At 48.6% G+C, this 20,453-nt stretch overlaps 1 pseudogene; it reads right to left on the bottom strand.

The window, feature by feature from the left end:
* Positions 1–430: 430 nt before the first annotated feature.
* LOC149348298 (uncharacterized) lies at positions 431–1,574 on the bottom strand (annotated as a pseudogene).
* Positions 1,575–20,453: the final 18,879 nt, after the last annotated feature.

Genomic DNA, 20,453 nt, shown 5'->3' with positions numbered 1-20,453 from the left:
AAATATTTGCCGTCAACTTCTCAAGCGAGAGTGCACGGCAAGATAGATTACCCACGGTTTTCTGTGCCTCAAGGAAGTGGCGGTCCTGCAAAGAACAACTACTGAACAAGCGGGGGAACAGAGCACCCACTCCGTGGGAGGCGTCCAGCGCATGAAACGGGTGCACTCTTGGGAAAAAATGTTCCCAGATGAGAATAAATTACCAGAACTCTGGAGCATTTCCTGCTGGGAATAGGCTTTACTCCGTCAAAAAGGAAGAAATATTTTATTTCCGATCCGGCAGGTTTTTGCAGGGCGCGAATGGTATTTTTATGACATCCTAATAGTTGATTGTTGTTGTTGATAAACCTTTATTTTCCATAAGAATGGAGGCCCCCTACTCCCTACCTCCGGCACGCAGGCCGAGGGGCAGGGGCCGGGACCTCCGCGACTAGAGACAGGCAAGGAGCTTCTGGCTCCTCGCGGCAGCTATCGCCAGATGGACCGCTTTCTTCTGCACAACGGGGTCCGTGCTTTGCACAAGGGTTTCCCAGGCCTCTCTACTGTCTATTTTCTCTCGGAACCCTGGAGAATCCGCACATTCTCAAATCACATGGTCGAGGGTCCCCTCTCCCCGCACTTCCTACACTTATCATCAATATCCTCATCTTTTAAGACATGCGATGCCTACACTGGGTGCATGAAATTTTTAGCCTGTAGTCTCCTCCAAGCCGTAGCCTCTGTGTTAGCGAGCTCTTTTTCCGGGGGAGGAAATAGTCTCCTGTTTAGTTTGTAATTTTCCACTATTTCTGTGTAATTTATCAGTCTCTCGTCCAGTTCCTTGTTATCGGGCGGTCCTTCCGCGGCTCGGAAGTAGAGATCTCGACCCAGGGCGTTTGCCGCCTCGTTTAATGGAACTGCCTCATGAGCTGGTGTCCAAACGAGACTAATATTTCTATTTATTCTGCGTCCCTCTAGGATTCGCAGTGCTTCCTGTGTTATTCTGCCTCGGGCATAATTTTGGATAGCAGTCTTGCTATCGCTAATTATGTATTGTGCCTCCGTTCCCACGCAAGCGAGCGCTATTGCCACTTCTTCAGCCGACTCTGGATTTCGACTGCGTATGGTTGCGGAAGAGACAGCTGTACCCCGGCCACTAACGACCGTTGCCACCGCTGCTCCCAGTTTCCCGCTAGCCGCATCCGTGGAGGCCACTGCTTTCTCACTCATTTCGCCGAAGCGTTTGGTGAGCGCCTCAGCTCTCTTTCCCCTCCTTTCTTTGTGAAATGTAGGGTGCATGTTTCTGGGTAAAGGATCTACCCTGACCTTTTCTCTGATGTCCCTTGGGATGTCCCGCTTTACTAGAATACCCCTTTCCGTCTGGAGTCCTACCATGCTTAGAATCGCCCTTCCTGTGTTTGACTGGCTTAATCTGTCTCGCTGCGCCGTTCTCGTGGCTTCAGCAATCTCTCTCCATGTATTGTGAATACCCATGTCTAGGAGTCTTTCAGTGGAGTTGCTTATGGGCAGGCCTAGAGCCCGTTTGTAGCATCCCCTTATGATCGTGTCTAGTTTATCCCGTTCTGAGGCGCGGATCTTCAAGTAGGGTGTAGCGTAGCTTATCCGGCTGATAACGTATGCTTGCACCAACTTGATCAAGCTTTTCTCTCTTAGCCCTCGTCCTTTGAGTGCTATTCTTCTAAATATCCCTATGGCTTGCGCCGCATATCCCTCGAGCTTCTTCAGGGTTTCCCCGTTGTATCCGTCGCTCTGAATATGCAGTCCTAATATTCTAATCCTATCCACCATCGGCACGGGGTTTCCTCCGACCATAGAAATTCGGTGGTGACGTAGTTTTTCCTCCCACAGGGAGGTTTAAAAGGTAATTTTTCGGCAGTAACCCCACGACAATATAAGGTACTGATGAAGAAACTGCGAGAACTTGGGTTACTTTCTGACGTAAGTATTTTTAGGGTCCTCTCCTATCGTAGGACCTTTTCTTGAGCCTTCTGCAATCTGGGAGCAATCAAAGAACAGCCGAAGAGATGATGAACACAAATTTTGTTACAGTCAATTTCTTTGGAGGAGAAATTCTAGAGGCCCGTGTACTGTGCGATGGCAGTGCATGTTAAAGAACCCCAGGTGGTGGAAATTTCCGGAGCCCCCCACTACGCCGTCTCTCATAGCCTTAGTCGCTTTGGGACGTTAAACCCCATAAGCCAAACCAAACCACCTGATTCATTCCATTGCAATGAAGAAACCGGTGATAAATGTGTCGCAGCTAGAGCTGACTGCAGGAACAGTGGCGTACTTAATTCTTCCGAGGAGGCTCTCGAGCGCTATTCTTATGCTGTTGGTCTCCTACACCGTGTCCCTAGGTTGTTCCTCTGGGAAAATCGGCGAGACAGGCTGCAGAGACAGGCTGGACTGTAGTATCTCAGGGAAGTAGCGCACATAACTGGCAAGAACTGGAAAGGAAGCATGCATAACTAGCTCCCTGGGTCAGTGGACGCCTGAATCGCGCTAACAGGTACATGGGGTGATGAGAGAGAGATGTGGGCTGCATGCGTTAGCGCTGACAACGTTCTGGCAGACAAGCGGCGCTGCTGCAATAGGCCGCAGCGTTCATTGGGTGAGCAAACTTTCGCGATCAACCATTAACTGCCACCCGCCAGGGTGGCATTGTGGGTTCGCTGCCTATCCGTGTCCGGCGCACTTTCAGCGTTACAGACGCCAAGCCGTTATAGTTGCCCGATACGCAAAAGGCTTTCACTCTGTATCCAGCTTCAGCAGTAGTTGAACAGCACCATTTTAGAGCGCCGCTCTTTGGCGCCCGTTTCTGCGTTTCGCAGCGTCGTCGTCGCCGTTGTCCGTTGTAACCAGCAGCGGATATCTTAGTCGCGCTTTAAGCTGCGGAATCAATGGAGCGGGACCCCGGAAAGCAGAGGGTAAAATTGGTAACTTGGCTTTTGAGGAAAGGAAATAGCGCAGTACCAGTCTCATACATCTCGGTGGACACCTGAACCGGAGAGAACGCACATAACTGCCCTCTTGGAACAGTGGACACTTCAATCGTGCTTTAAGCTACGTGGCGGTAGTGACAGATGTGCGCTGCATGCGTTGACACTGACAAGGTTGTGGTGGTGGTGGTAGAACTTTATTTCCAGCGGATATAGAGGAGCGACCCGAAGTCGCCCCCCGCTTAAACGGCGGCCGCTATCCCTTGGGCAGCGGCGGCGTCTTCAGCCAGCTGTAGGAGCTTGATCTGTGTCCCCGGGTCAGGGCTGAGCAATAGATCCTCCCAATGATCAGAGTCGGTAATGAAGCGACTCGCGGGTAGGGACTGCGGGCAGTTCCAGATCATATGATTTAGATCGGCTTTGGCATCACAATTTTTGCATTTGTCTGAGTACAGTCCATCCGAATAGAAGCTACACAATTGGGGATTTGGATAGGTTTTAGTTAGAAGTTTACGCCAGGCTTTCGCCTGTTGCTTGGAAAGCGTTTTATCTGCTGGGGGAAATCTGAGTCTTGCAAGCCTGTAGTGCTGCAGGATTTCTCTGTAAGAAAACAACCTGTCCTTGCCGGAGTATAGGGCGGGTGTACTGCACGACCCAGCTCGGCGGGGATAGTTCTCGAGCTAGGTTATGAGCCACCTCATTACCAGCAAGGGAGGCATGAGCAGGCGTCTAGATTAGGCGAATGCGCCGCGTGGGCTGATAATTTAGCAGAATCCGTGCTGCTTGTGGAGAGATTCTTCCAAACGTGTAGTTACGTATTGCCAATTTTGAGTCGCTGACAATGGTTTCTGCCGAGGATCCCGCAATGGCTAGAGCAATGGCTGTTTCTTCTCCAACATGTGTGTGCTGAGTGCGTATAGTGCCTCCCGTTATGAGTGTACCACATTCCGTGGTGACCACAGCTACCATCTTGTCAGCCGAAGAATCTGCTGCATCAACATATGCCACAGAGGTATCATTAAGGAAGCGTTTGCCTAATGATTTGGCTCTCTCTGCACGACGTTCAGCGTGGAAATCGGGGTGCATGTTCCGAGGTAGTGGAGGAATGACCAGAAGCTGGCGTATATGTTTGGGAAGGTCAGTTGTTGGTCCGCCTTGTCGTTCGTATGTTATGTCGAGTGTGGACAGAATGTGTCTGCCAGTTGGGGTGGCCGTTAGTCGTTCGTACTGCGAGACGGTTACCGCTTCAATAATCTCACTTAGGGTGTTATGAAGACCGAGACCTAAGACTTTCTCAGTCGCTGTGTGCATGGGTAGCCCAACTGCCTGTTTGACGCATTTTCTGATTATGGCTTCCACTTTCTCTTTTTCAGCTGACTTGAGATGTAGGTAAGGGCATACGTAAGCGATGCGGCTGATCACAAAGGCTTGTACTAAACGGAGAGTATTGCTTTCCTTCAAGCCCGAGTGGCGGTTACTAATGCGGCGAATGAGTCGCATAATTTGCTGCGAGGTTCCCTGAAGCTTCTGAATTACGTCACCATTGAAGCCGTGGTCTTGTAGAATTAGGCACAAGATTTTAATTTTGGGTACTCGAGGAATGGGGACTCCACGAATACTGAGTTCGATGGCCGGTGGGGGTTGCGCAAGGGATCTGATTTTGCGGTATATGAGAAATTCAGATTTGGCTGGAGAGCACCGCAGCCCCCTGGGGTCTACATAGCTCCCCACGATATCGATGACACGCTGGAGTCTCTCTTCGATTTCGGCATCACTGCCCTCGGCGGTCCACAAGGTGATATCGTCAGCATAGAGGCTGTGGTGGAGTTGCGGGATCTGCGCTGATTGGTGTGGAAGTTTCAACATTGCAACGTTGACGAGAAAGGGTGACAGGACCGATCCCTGCGGGGTGCCCTTGTTGCCGAGGGGGAAGTCACGCGAGTGGAGACCTCCTACTTGAAAATGCGCCTTTCTACCTGAGAGAAAGTCGCGGATATAGTTGAAGGTGCGGGCTCCCACCCCGAGTTCATGAAGATTCTCCAAGATCGCATCATGTCTGACATTGTCAAAGGCCTTTTCCAGGTCGAGTCCAAGAAATATTCTGGTGTCCCGCGTTTTTGCCTCAATAATCTGATGTTTGAGCTGAAGCATTACATCCTGCGTAGAAAGTTTTGGTCGAAAGCCAATCATGGTTTGGGGGTAAAGCTCGTTCTCCTCTATAAACCGGTTGAGGCGGGTATGAACTACGTGCTCCATGAGCTTACCCACACAAGACGTGAGCGAAATTGGCCTGAGGTTCTCAAGGCTGAGTGCCTTCCCGGGTTTTGGAATGAGAATGATCTCTGCCGTTTTCCATATTTGTGCGATTGAGCCCTCCGACCAGCATTTCTGCATATACTCAGTTAGTGATTGTAGCGACTGTTCATCTAGGTTGCGGAGGATCTTGTTGGATACTGCATCTGGGCCAGAGGCGGATTTACAGTTTAGCCTGGCAATCTCTGCCCTAACCTCATCCACAGTAATCGGGGAGTCGAGCTGCGTGTTTTCCGGACCAGCATAGTCTGGGAAGGCTTGGATAGGAGCATTGCCAATATATCTGTCTTTAAGTTCAAGGAAAAGGTCCTCTGGTGTGCCTGCGTATGCATGCACAAGCTTTTGCAGGTTCTGCCTCTGGGTGGTTTTGCTACCTGCAGGGTCAAGTAGATGACGGAGCAAGTTCCAAGTCTTAGAGACTCCCATATTGCGATCCATGCGGTTACATATGTCCTCCCAGTTTTGCTGAGTAAGTTTGACCGCATGATCCTCGATCTCCTTGTTTAGCCTAGCTATTCTTCTGCGCAGATTGCGGTTCCACCGCTGTCGTTTGAGTCGGTTCTCGAGTCCTCTCTTTGCCTCCCATAGGTGAAGAAGCCGGCTGTCCGCAATCTCCAGGTGGTCAGCCTGCTCTAACGTACGGGTGGCTGCCTTGGTATCTTGACAAAGATCCTGTGCCCAGACACCTATGTCTAGTATATCGGGGGTATCAGCTTCTCGGGCGGCCCTTTTAGCGCGGAACATGTCCCAATCGACAAGGGTGGGAGCTCGAGCGCTACGACGCTTGGGGCCAGTTGAAGCCACTATTTCCAATATGTAGTGATCGCTGCCGAAATTTTGTTGAGTGTTTATCCATGTTGGAGTGCCCGAATTTTTAGCAAAAGTCAGATCGGGAGTCGTATCCCTGGAAACACTGTTGCCGCAGCGGGTGGGGACTACTGGGTCTGTAAGAAGAGTCAACCCACACTGTTGTGCGGTGAGCCACAATTTTCTACCTTTAATGTCCTCCTGTGGGTACCCCCAAGCCGGGTGTTGGGCATTAAAGTCTCCCGTGAAAATGACGGGGTGATTGCCTGCAATTTTCAGGGTCGCCTGAAAGAGCGGACCAAAGCTTGCTTTCCGTAACTTTGGGCTGCTATAGACATTCAGCACAAACAGACTGTGGTCAGGTTTCCTAGGCGGAATTAACTCGACTAGCACGTGTGTGACATTTGTGACTGGGGTATCGTGCTGGACAACCGTAATATTTCGTTTCACAAGAGTCGTGACTCCAAGCGTTTCACCCCCCGATGAAAAGGATTGATATCCAGCTAGCTTGCTATTGGTTTGTGTCTCTTGTAGTGCGATTAAGTCCGCTCCGTCCCTATTGTAGAGGAATTGTTGGAGTACAGCTCGTTTGCGGCTAAATCCTCGGCAGTTCCACTGCCAGATGGTGTAGTTTGGTTGTGGCGCCATATTGTGCTAGTCTGATACCGCTTCAGAAGAAGCGGATTTGCGAATTTTGACGGGAAAAAGCCTACTCTCTGCTTCCTGCTGCCAGGTGCCTAAGTTAAGTAATTCCTGCCGTTGTGTGCATAATTCTTCCATGATGGAAGTCATTGCAAGCTGCATTTGAATGAGGGTGTTAGTAGTCTGCGTTTGCGCTTCTTCAATTTTGTGAATGCTGTCGGCTAGTTTTTGGTCTTCGGAGAGGGAACCGCCCGCTTTTCGCTTAGGCGGGGGTGCCCGCGGTGATTCAACATGCATGTCCGCTCCGGCGGAGGTAGAGGGAGTAGGGTTATTGGCGCCACCGGTCATAGGCGGTGACCCAGTCTGCATTTGTTGTTGTTTTAGAGCGGCATTTTCTTTCTTTAGTTCCTCCACCTCGCGAAGTAATTTCCCTACTAGCACTTTCAGGTCTGCTAGCTCAGAGGGGTTGGAGTTAGATTTCTGGGAGGCTTTATCTGCCCAGCCTACCTTTTGCGTGCCGACGGCGTCCTGGTTCAAACCGGGGTTCCGTGGCTGGTGTGAAGGAGTCCTGGATTTGGAGGCGGACCGGCCTCTCTGTTGCAGTCATGGAAAAGAGCTGGATCGATGTCTATAGTCTGTCCGCCCCCTGCTTTTGGAGCGGCTGCGTCGCTCTTTAGACTGCGGCGTCTCTTGGCTATTCTGGGTCTGATGTTGGCGTTCCTGTTCCCAGCGGCGGTTGGTCACAATGTATGGAGTGCGGTAGATCTCGCGGCATTTGTTGCTGCCCAGCTCATGGCCCTTACCGCACAAGGCACACTTAGGCTCACAGGTATGCGTTTCAGGAGGGTTGGCCATGCCGCATCCGCGGCAGCGAGCGTTTTTCGGGTCCGGGCAAACGTCTCTGCGATGTCCGAGTTGTCCGCACAAAGAACACACTTCGTATTTTTTTTTGTAGAGGCAGCAACGAATCATGCCACCGCCGAAGCTGATCCAACGGGGAACTCTCTCACCGTTGAAGAGAATGAGGACCGTCTGCGACTGCGCACCCATGCGCCGGACACCACATATTGGAGGATTTCTGGGATGCTGAAGGTTCGCTAGGATGACAGCGTCCGATAGATGTTTGGGAACGCCTTGGATCACTCCTTTACCACTGCCGTCCGGCGTGGCGACATACGAGGTGATGGCGATCTTGTTCTCGCCGTAGGTGAGCTCATGGATGCTTAAGTAGCGTTCCACTCGTGCCGCGGAATGGGTGGCCACCAGTATGGTGTGTTGCTTGAAGTTGAGGAGCATGCAGTCTTCAGAAGATTCCGCCAAGGTTACACCCGCGGCGTCACGAATGAGTTGGAAGATTCCGTGTTGGCCACAGCTCTCGAGTATACGGAGGCCGCCCGATGGCCGGAGTATCACTTTGGTTACACCCTTGGGTAGGCGAGGTAGGTTCGACGCCACCGATTATCGAGCAAGTCGTCGGCCAATCTTTTTCGCAGAGGAGTCGGCAGATTGCCGCATGCTGCCCTGTCCCTGGGCGCAATCGGTTCCATTGTGTGCCGCGGGGTCAGTCCTTCGGCGTTCGTGACCGGATCGTTGAGATTCGCCGACGGTGAACCAACCATATTGGTGCGAAACTTCTTCGGGAGCTATATCAGTCCCCTCCACGGTGACTTCCATATCCAATGTTGGGCGAAGATCCCACTCAGAAAATGCGGCACAGCCCCGTCAGAGCGGGCCGTGCGTACCGGCGAGAGGCGAATCGCAAAAAAGTCCGCACAAACAGGCAAAAAGGGACTTGCCGATGCGTTCGACGGCGTTATCCGAGCTTCAAACACGAAATACAGGCGAGAGCGGTGTTGACCGTCGCTGAATTCAGCGGTGGGCATGGGTGAAGCGAGGAGCGTTCGCACGAGCGTCCGATCCACGCCACGTCCAGCCAGCCTCCCTGACAAGGTTGTGCCAGAAATGCGGCGCTGAAGGCATAGGCAATCGGCGTTCGTTGTGTTATAGCGTTGGCGTCGAGAACGTTTTACACTCCGATCATTTTAAGCAAAGCAAGTGCGCATAACTTGCTCCCTGGGTCAGTGGGCGACTGGATCGCGCTTACAGGTACGTACGTGGGGTGATGAGAGATAAATGTGGGTTGTATGCGTTCGCGCTCAGAATGATGAGCGAACTCTCGCAATCAACAATTAACTGACCCCTGCAAGTGTGGCAGGGTGGGTGGCCACTTTAAAGTAGATATGAAGATATGTTGGCGAACATCCCGTTCCTCTCGCTCCTCAAGCCTCCCACGGCTGTGACAACATAACGAAATACTTGCATAGACCTCTTCTTTCAGAACCAGGCATTGGTGCAGCAAGTCGGGCATATGTTTGTCTATACCTCCGACCACAGAGCTTCCTTCATGAGAATCAAGAATTGTTAGTGGAGTGTTTCTTGAGGAAGGCATGTGTAAAAGATAACTAGTTGTCTTTAATTGTACACACATGTCTTGCTCGAAATCTTTGCCTCAATCTATCAGCCAGTCATGTGCTAAACTTCCCCGAGATACTTCAGTCCATCCTGTCTCTCCAGCCTGTCTCATCCAAAAGCTGAAATAGCTGATGTGCATCGCTCAGATTTCGATTAGGAAGTAACGTAATCGTTGCAATTTTTTTATGCGAAGCATACTACTTTAGCTACCACTTCAGACCTTCACCGTGGTTATGCGCCTACAAATCACGTGATACATGACGTCACACCACGTGACACGATGACGTCACGACAGTAGAGAAACGGGGGCCCACCTCGCGCCGTCGCTGTGGTTATGCGCCTCCAAATCACGTGATACATGACGTCACACCACGTGACACGATGACGTCACGACAGTGGAGAAACGGGGGCCCACCTCGCGCCGTCGCTGTGGTTGTGCGCCTCCAAATCACGTGATACATGACGTCACACCACGTGACACGATGACGTCACGACAGTGGAGAAACGGGGCCCACCTCGCGCCGTCGCTGTGGTTGTGGGCCTCCAAGTCACGTGACACGATGATGCCACACCACGTGACACGATGACGTCACGGCAGTGGAGAAACGGGGGTCCACCTCGCGCCGTCGCTGTGGTTGTGCGCCTCCAAATTACGCGACACGATGATGCTTCGCATTCTCCAGGCTTAACCAAGTTAAGCCTCAGCCATTTTTATTTCCTCGCATCTGTGTCCCAGCAGCTATGTGCTGCTGTGTAGGCTCAACGCTTCTGATTATGTTTCGTCATCGCTGAGCACAGTCTGGACGACGAGAATTTTTCTAATACCATCGACGCTGTGAACAAGTACAGAACCTTCTCACGGCTCCACGATAACCTCGGCATTCGCAACTTATATAGCACAAGGTTCAACTATTTTACAGAATTGGCAGCCTGACGGCGGCTCATGTTACATGACATTCGATTGTGGACTGCTCAGCCTCTGGGGCTATTGACGATTTGAATAAAAATCTTATTCCATGAAGGAGTGAGTTTGTTTGTTCATTGTTGTTATAATACAGACACAAAGAGAAAAACGAAATAAACAGGTTAGCCAGCAGCCACAAACTGAACTGCGAATAATTGCCCCCTATGCGTAAAAGAAACGCAGAGAAAATACAAAAAAACAATACAGCCAGGTGATCGCATGATTGATTGGACGAATGTGCGCCAGCAGTACTAGTTTAACCTTTTGCTCAATGTTTACACTCTTCGCTTTTAAAGTGATTTCCTTGTTATTTCTTCCAGGAATTTCATTTGGCCACCATTTTTTTATTCCGGGCTTCGTGGCCTTTTGTTGGCTAAAAGCTTATTAAGGGTTGTAAAAGTCAACAGTCCTATTTGTGTAATTTCTAATAGAAGTATCTATAATCATTACAATCGCGGGGTCACCACCAGTTCTTGCACATTGCCAAGAACCAGAATAACGATTTCTTCGGAAGCAACAATGTGGGCCGCCGTGCCACGCTTATTCAAAAGAATGACTGAAATTCTAATGACTGAGTCTAACATCGCGCTGTTAGTGAGGCAGCCTGTATATTATACAACTGAGAAGGTCCGAACTTTTCACCATAAATAGCGATACTCATAGCCAACAATTCTGGACAAAAGCATTTTTGATCGCGGAGCCGCTAATGAAGACAAGTTTTTTGTTATAACGCAAGGTTTAACTAATAAAATCAATATATCCGCAGATCACACAAAGGCAGTCTTGCATTTTATTTCTATTAACATTTCACTATCCTTAAAAGCGTTGCTCATTGGTTTTCTATGACATCCTTCGCGGCTCGATGCGATCAAAGCAAACACTTTAAAAGAATGATTTTGCTACATGTCACAAGAATGGACCATTACCTTCTCTATTTCCATAAGAGTATCTCAATATTTTCCAGTTTCAAAGTTTTTTTTCAAGACTGTTGGACACGTTCGCACCCTGTTGGCTTGAAAATTTCCATAATCCGACAGGCAAACTTGTGCATTGAAGCCTAAGAAAATCACTATAAATCCGTCGCGGTCTGTAAGCCTTATCGATCGGAATATCAGAGTAATTTTTATTAGGTGCAGTCAAACAGCTTCAGTACATTCACACAACAGTAATGTAATGAGAAAGAAAAGAAACATTTTTCGATGAACTGAAGGCGGTGCACTCTCATCCTGTTGCACGTTTATGCAAGAATGGCCCCCATTCCAGAGTGAAAATGGCGCCAGCTTAAAAGGCCGTTTTAAAATACCGGCGAAAATAAGGCTGTGTTTTCTCTTTGTAGATCTCATGGAGTTCTTTCCGCCGACCGAGTATGATGCGCTTTTTTTGTGGAGACCTCTTAGACGTATGAAGAAAATCAACAAATAAACGCCTCATTGGGAGAGAATTGCTCTTTAGCGCAGGCTTTCGCTTAAAGACTACAATGCTAGGCGATGCATAAGTGCGGCGTCTAGACGACGCAGAATACAATCGTTCTAGGATAGAGTTCTTCGTCACAAGCAAAATGTCAAACATGAATCAACGCCCCCCTCTACAAAACGTCAAGTGGATGAAAAGATCTGCATTCGTTTGTTCATTCGTGCCAGATCATGAGACATTTTCCTCTTTAACATTTGTGTCTGACCAACTTGCTTGCGGCTGTCTAGGTCAGCACAATGTCTGAATGCACCTGCGCTTACGGTGAGTCTGATATGTGAGCTTTCGCTTTGGCTGCGGCAAATGGTTCCGATGAATACAAATAAAACGCACCAGCATACAAACGGATACAAAGGAAACACGGGCAGGGTAATACAAAGAGAAAATGCGGACCCTATAACGGCGTGCTGCAAATTCCTAGCGGCAGCCTGATTTACCGATTTTGTGGGCAATGTACGGGTGGGGAAATATTACTTTTAATTCTTTCTCAATCGTTCTACTTTTGGGATGGTCAGTACAATTCTTCGAAATGCGGCGCTTAAGTAGTGATGAAAAAATTAGCACCATCTCACGTGTTTCTACAGAGAACCACCATCTCACAGTGAAACCACTGGAGCGGCCGACTTTCTGTGGCTGAACCTTATGGTTTGGCTTGGTTGGTTTGGGGTTTGACGTCCTAAAGGGACTCAGTCTATGAGAGACGCCGTACTGAAGGGCTCCGGAAATTTCAACCACCTGAGATTCTTTAACGTGCACTGACATCACACAGTGCACGGACCTCCAGAATTGAGCCTTCATCGAAATTCGGCTGCCGCGGCCAGGATCAAACCCGCGTCTTGCGGGTCAGAAGCCGTGCACCATAACCACTGAGCCCCACAGGGGCGAATTTTATAAAAAAATCTGAGGTGATATAGCAAATTTTATGAGAAAGCTGCCCATGGTTCAGATAGCTATTTGATTCTGGATGTATTCTATCGCTGTACAAAACTGTGCTAATTCTCCTGAAGCATTTATACTTCAGCCATGGACACGAAATGATTGAAATATTGCTACAACGAAGAGGAAGTGGAAGGGACATCGTCAGTGTCACTGAGAGCAGGTGGCTCGGCAGGGTACCGAGACAGGCAATCAGCGTCTTGATGGAGACGTCCAGACTTGTACACGACAGTGTACGAATATTCCTGAAGGCGTAGCGCCTAGCGGCTAAGACGCCCAGAAGGGTCTTTCAGCGAGGACAGCCAGCATAGGGCGTGGTGGTCCGTGACAACAGAAAAAACACACCCGAACAAGTATGGCCGGAATTTAGCTACAGCCCAAACCAGAGCGAGGCACTCACGTTCCGTAATGGAGTAATTTCGCTCGGCAGGTGAAAGCAGGCGGCTAGCATACGCAACCACGTGGTGTGGGCCCCGCGAGCGTTGAGCCAGCACGGCTCCGATCCCGTAGCCACAGGCGTCCGTGCGGAGTTCAGTAGGGGCCGCGGGATCAAAATGTGCCAGAATCGGGGATGATGTCAGCAGGCGGACAAGCGTGGAAAACGCATATTGTTGATCAGAGCCCCAGGTAAAGTCTGTGTCCGTCTTCAGGAGGGCAGTGAGGGGACGAGCGATAAGGGCAAAATCTTGAATAAAACGGCGAAAGTAGGAGCACAGCCCAAGAAAACTGCGCACGTCTTTCTGAGAATTTGGGCGAGGGAACTGTTGCACCGCTGCAATTTTAGCTGGATCAGGACGTACACCGGAGGCATCGACGAGATGTCCCAGAATGGTGAGTTGCCGGCGGCCGAATTGGCATTTGGACGAGTTGAGCTGGAGCCCAGCCGTACGAAAGACAGTCAGGATACTCCTGAGACGTTCAAGGTGCGAGGCAAATGTGGGCGAGAAGACAACAACATCGTCAAGGTAGCACAGACACGTAGTCCACTTAAATCCGCGAAGGAGTGAGTCCATCATCCGTTCGAAAGTAGCTGGTGCATTACAAAGTCCGAACGGCATCACTTTGAACTGGTATAAACCGTCAGGTGTAACGAAAGCTGTCTTTTCGCGGTCTTGCTCGTCAACGGCAATTTGCCAATAACCGGAACGAAGGTCAATGGAAGAAAAGTATTGAGATCCGTGAAGACAGTCGAGAGCGTCATCGATCCTAGGGAGTGGGTAGACGTCTCTTCTTGTGTTAAACGTGTATGATAAGGAAAACATAGAATGACCAATCATTTCCACATCTGTTCTGCATTATTTTCACCCACTCTATTTATTGCTTCACTGTCGTCATAGGTCGTTTAATGTACCCCAATATTTATATGTTGTTTTTATTGTCCGTTTAATTTTTTTACGGTAACATTGAATCATACGTAAAGCATTCGAAATCCATACTGAATTCTAAAGGAGATGTGACCAAACCATGAAGGCGTCTACGACAAAAGTTTGAGTCTCACTTTTTTCCTTATTGTTCAATGAAGCCTAATTGGGATGACGCAGCGTGTGGTTCGAAAAAGTGTGCGATACTTTAAATGTTTATTGCCACGGTGACTGCTTCGAGTGCTTAGAGCTCTGCGCTTGTAATTCTTGTCAAGCTACCACTAGCAGTAGCACGCGCTACACTTTCTCTCAACATTTTAAAGCGAAAGCCCCTTATGGCTCATACTCGCGGGGACCGTCCGTGCGCTGGAATCGGGCCAACTGTACGCTTCCTCCGCGCAGCGCGCTTGCTCCTCCCCTCCTTGCAACCGGCGCGCCGGTGGGGGGCGCAGTTGTGCATAGCAACCGTGACGTCACAAAGTAGCGGTAAAACGAGGGCGCGCGTCGGCGGTGGCAGCTGCACCGCCGCTCCTTTGCCAGACGTCTCGTTTCAGTCGAGTCAGTGAGACGCATGGCGCCGAAGCGGCCCAGTAATTCCGCGCCAAGTGCTTCGGGGAAGCGGCATCGGACGCCGCATTCCCCCAACACCAAACGCCAGAAGAACACGGAGCGAATGCGAATGGGCCGACTGAACATGTCACGAGATGCGAAAGCAAATGCGGCAGAACGGACGAATCTTTCGTCAAGCACGCTTTAAAATTTCCAAAGTGTCTTCGGTAATTTTTTGCCAATTTTTGGGGGTGGAAAGGGGTTGATACACAAAGAAAGCAATATTGCAGCAAAATAACGAAACAAAATAACAAAAGAAAAACAACTGAAAATATTATCCGGCGTCACATAGCAAGCACTTAAAAGGAGAGCTGTACACATTTGTGAATCTGATAATCTAGCCTGGAACGTCTGTTCGGGTTGGCACTCACCAATTTTTTGAAGCAGCGGATTCCAACAATGGATTACAATTGAGAAAAATGCACTCTATTAAGTTTTAGATCTGCATTTAATTTGCCCGATTTTTTATTCGTGATCAAGCTTGAGAAACTTCAAATGCAGTGAAAGCAATTAAATATTTGTCTGTTTATTTTCCGGGGCAAGATATGGTTCAGAAAAAGTTGAAAAGAATAGAATGGTACACATAAATGTTCAACTGATTACAGCTCGTTGGTTACTAATTGTGCTGGAAACAGCAGCAGGGATGCTTTAATATAATAGAACAAATTTGCAGCAATCGAAATGAAATCTTGTCGCGATTATGATGCGCAAGAAACGCCGAAATATAAGTGGATTTTCATTGCCCTTATGAAAAGCAGGGTCTTAGCAGAAGGTATACCGAAGAGATAAAAAAAGGCGACTTCGAGCAATTTCAGCCACTGCAATTCAAGGTGGTCGCCTTAGCAGACTTCTACTCGATTTTCTAGCGGTTTTGAGGGCAAACATGAAGTTCACTGGTATTTGCGCGTCGCTGAACTGCTCCTTGACCTTCGTTTTATTTATATTTTTCGACCGCTGAAAATGCGTTGCCTTTCAAATATGTCACGGTCTTCTGCAACACCAAGAAGCTAAAAGCGGATATCGCAACCTCCTGTAAGAATATTACTTTGGCTCAATCTTTATTTTTTTTTTCAAAACTATTGCAGATGAGACAAAGGAACAGGCACAACGTCTTGGTATCTAGATGGCGCAATTTTCGTCTTCAAAAACAACCTTGCAGGAGCAGAAAAAAATGACGATGTGTTTGTCGCATTGGGCTGCCGGAGACTACGAGCCGGACAGCTGCCAAAAATCAGCGAACAGTAAGATTAATGAGGCGACACGTTGTTGAAGAAAAGCTCTCTTCCTGGCTCGCCACAGTTTCAGCTGTTTTCATCTCGCAGCATTTTTCAAGCGAGGTACCAAGTTGTATGGTTAGTTTAGAAAAAAAAACGCCTTCGTGATTAAAGAAAGGAAAATTTTTCGTTCCCATTTCTGAGAATTTGCCACGCCGTCTTGTAACGAACAGACCCCGATGAACTTTGCACCAGACCATAGCCTTGCTTCGAGATTGCATCCATAGGCCTCTTTCTGCTCTGCTCTATCCATCACCTTCACGAAATTTTCCTTATGACAAGCGGCTTGAATTGATGGAGCACTTCTCGTTGAATAGGTTTTTCTGCTTTTTTGTTTCAATGGTAAGAGCCGTATTTGACCGCCGTTCATATCATGCCTAGGTACCTTGTCAGTGACTGAAAAGCTGTATCGGATGGAAAGTTCAGGTTCAGCTCGGTCAAGCTGTTGAAAGATAGCTTTTACTTCGGTCCCCTGCATCATCATGTACAACGTGGTGATCAAATAAACATTATTATTATTATTATTATTATTATTATTATTATTATTATTATTATTATTATTATTATTATTATTATTATTATTATTATTATTATTATTATTAGTTTGTCCTTGTTCAAGCTCCAAGGATTTTGTTTTTCACGACCATCAACTATATGACATTTCCGGGCGTTCGAGCAGCGCAAGATCTCCGCCTATCCTCTTCACTCGACATAGCACAGTGCCTCGGACAGAAGTGGTCGTATGACTACCTGTCGGTAACGTATGTCCGACACTTAAATCGTCTCCACCAGGGGGGGGGGGGGGGGAGGAGGTGTATGGTGTGCACAGATTTTTTCAAAGAATCTAGGGGTGTGCGAATATCAACTTTTTCGAATACGAATCGAATACGAATACTTGGTTCCGAATATCGAATCGAATATCGAATAATCAAGGACAGACGCATTTAACCACTACAAAACATTTATCTGAGCACCCAAGAACATCACAGTTCAACTATCAGTGATGAAATGAGCACAAAAGGTGTGTGTGACTGCACAAAAAGCATCAAAGTCTCGAACATTGTTTTTAGAAGAGTGTAAAACTGAGAAGATGGCTAGTACAGAGCACTGATCAAGGCAAGCTTGCCATAAGCACAAAAGCGCGTTGCTGGGATGAACATAAAAGGTTGTCGTGAAGGAAAACCGGCTGCTCCACATGGTCAGGCAGAAGTAGTTCCCTTCTAGCTGAAATGACTTCTCCAGCCACAGAAAATGCCCTCTCAATTGGCACTGAACTGGCACCTATTCCGAGGTATTTTGTGCACAGCTCTGACTATACCAGCTTCGCAGGTATGGCCACAAAGAAGCTCACCAGCGTAGTCAGCTACTGCATGGCCCAACGTTACGCATTGCTCTGGGCGCCGCCATGTTGTTATGTCTCTGTCGATAGGACTTGCGGACTGAAATGAACGCCGGTGCTCGCAATAAAATATTCGGCTAGATAAGAATATTCGCGGCGTGTCGAATATTCGAAACAACACGAATACTTGGATTTCGAATCGGATACAAATACTAAAAATATAATATTCAAATTATATTCGAAAATTTAGAATATTCGCCCACCCCTAAAAGAATCCAAAGGGGTCTACTTCAAAGCCAAGCTGTTCGTTAAGCACTGCCAACATTCCGCACCTCTTAAAACTGAGAGGCGGTCTCATCCTCATCCCTCGGAAATCTGGGGTTTCCAAGGCTTTACAATAGCCTAAGTAAACGACTTTAAGGCAAACTCACATGGCCTCTAATCTTTTGACAAAGGCTGTATGTCAAGGTAAGAAATCAAAGCTGCAAACGGCTAGGAAGGCGATGTGCGCTGTCCACGTTGACGAATGATGCGACCGAAGGTGAAGAAATTTTCCCCCCTTGGCGATCGTTGTTCCTTCCTGCATAGAATACCTTTACATGAATTAATCAAGACTCGGGGATGCAACCTAAAACGGCGCGACTACCGCACTGAATGAGCCGTCCTACAATGGGGCAAGCCTATACCGGCCTTTTCTGTAAAACTTTTCATTGTATCGTCTGCTCTCGACGAAGATGTAGACTTGAGGTTTTTTCTTGTGTTGCAATAAAATGGGATTTCTTTTGTGATTGTGCCACTTTTTGTGTGCTTTTCTGAAGCGTGTTCATCTGTCGCAAGCCGTTGTGTTGTGCTATTGTTATTTTGACTGAGTGGCTGCCTAAAATAGCGGTAAGAACACAGCAGGGTTTCAACACAGCTAATAGGCCATTTCTGCTTTATTCCGCACCATGAACACTTCTAACAGTCTCGTGGGAGTATGAAGCAGCAGCTGTCAAAAAGTAATGAGCCTAAACAGAGCGTTTAGTTCTGCCTGGTTCTCCTATATTTTCTTCCTCTCTGATTGGTGGTGTCTGCCAAGGACTACGTCACCGACAAGCTGCGACCAATAAAAGATGCGAGAATGGAAGCTTGGGAAGTTGGTGACGGTTCACTTGGTACAAGACGTGTGGGGCATTCATCTCAAAAGTGAAGCACATGCTGCCTTAGTTCCCAGCTCCTACGGATGCTGTTCAGTTATGGTCATTTTATGGCCTTACTAAATACTGCCGTAACTTCCGACTGGCGATTTTGCCATACCTTCCCACATGCTTTCATACACGAATGTCTGTTGATCCACCAGCAGAAGATGCTGTGGCGCATTTTAATCTGTCGAAGCAGTACAGGCCACAGATGAAGTAGTGGCGCTCTACGACCCAGCAGTCATGCGATGCCTGTGCGCACGCCATAAGCGTGTTACTACACGTTAGGAAAGAGGGTACCCTCAGACCAATTGCACGCACTTCCAGGACATGGTTATGACCCTTACTGGCAGTTGATGCTTGTTTTTCAATTGTGACGTATCGCAATAAAAAAAAATTGGAAGGGACACATCAGCTCCGTCTTAAGGGTATGACGCCATACCGTAATGGGTTAATTGCCATATAAGCAGACAGCCATTCTCTACTTTGCAGTCATAGATACCTGGGGCTCCTTGTGGACTTTGTGCCGCAGTGGCGCAGTGGTGCAGCGGTTATGCAATGCGCCACTGCCCTGTGATGGAAGGCGCTGCCACCAGTGGGGCTTGGGTGGCCCAGACTGCTCTTCCCAAGCGACCAATCATTAACTTAACTGCGAGCTGCCCCTGTGAGCAGTTTGCTCTCTATCCGGCAGGCAGGGTGTGGTGACGCCACAAGGTGACGTGACCTTGTTTTCTCCCCTGCCTCCTAGGTTGCTCTCTTGGCACCACCTGCTAGAGTCATGCTCGTGATTTTTCGCTCGCAACGCCAACAAAGCCGACAACGCCGACGCCGACGTTTTTGTGCAACGGGGCCTTTAACGCTTTCTACTTAGTATTCAGGCGACACTTAAGCTCCGCCTGAAGGGTTTCACGGAATGGCGTTAATGACTCTCTTCAGCGGCCTGGGATCCTGTTTTTATGGTCACTTGGCAGACACGGACATTGTTCTTTATTATACTTTCTATTCTGTTTGGGGTATGTTGCTTTGATGTTTAGATTTTTTATTTTTCATTATTTATCCCAAGACACACAGCGCCTCCATATAATCAAGTGGAAAGAACGTTCATCGGTGGCCGATGAGTAGCCTGCTCGACTCACAATCTAAAATGAACGAGATCCCATTTCTGTTTCGTAATATTGCCAGAACATAAAATGCGTTGCACAAAATAGTATTCTTGGCCCTTCTTAGTTTTGCGATAAATTAATTAGCACATTGGAGCCCATAGTCAGTAGCATACGCTTCGACTATGGAAGCGGCCTGCTGAAGTCAGTCTTTAATTTCCCCAAGGCTCCCCTCGGTGGTCCAGATTGTAAATGTCATCTGCATATAACGCGTGTTGAATGCCTTCCACCCGGGCCAGTTGGCTTGAGAGGCGCATCATAGCTATGTTGAATAGGATCGGTGATAACACCGCTCCCTTGGCGACAGCCGCGGCTCGGGCGCGCTCGACCAGGGCGTTCTGGCTCACCAGGTTGGAGCAGCCGAGCAGGGCTGCTTCCCAGTTCTCCCGGACACGGTTGACTCATATGCCCATACCATGTGGAAGATGCCCGAGCACTTCTCCGCACAGTACGGAAACTTTCATGTACATGCAGTATCAAAGTGGTTTAAAACTGCCGGGCACAGCAGTGTTTTCGAGTAACGACGGAGGAAGGCCATCATTCCATATCATGGCCATCATCAAGGCCATTTACATGGCTTAGGATCAATTGCAAGGCCGTATTGGAATAATTGAGTAATTTATCGAAAAGTGAGGGCCGGATTGGGTTCAGGATCCGTTTCGCAAGGGTCTGAAGGCGTTGCCCGTAGGTGAGCGCACGGGTGGCGTCACCTGTTGTTTCACTTGCCTTTGAGGCCCAGGTAGGCAGGAGCCCATACGATAGTTCGAGACGCGGGGGCCCCGAGGTAGTCGCTATTTTGAAGGATGCGATACGCAAAGAAAGGAATGTATCAGTGCTGAATAATCTGGAGGCCCCTCTCGAATCGGTAACGATGACTCGCGAGTCCCGGTCTGCGGCGGCTAGTGCAATGGCGACCGTCTCCAAATGTGTTATGTCTTGAGCTCGGAACGTTAGGCCGTTCACCACGACTTTTTGGTGGACGAATGCGG

Source organism: Amblyomma mixtum, chromosome 4 (genome assembly GCF_055824585.1).
Source record: "Amblyomma mixtum isolate Tamu chromosome 4, ASM5582458v1, whole genome shotgun sequence".
In the NCBI taxonomy this organism is placed as follows: Eukaryota; Metazoa; Arthropoda; class Arachnida; order Ixodida; family Ixodidae; genus Amblyomma; species Amblyomma mixtum.
Note: the sequence above shows the minus strand (reverse complement) of the source record. Positions and strands in the feature narration are given on the sequence as shown.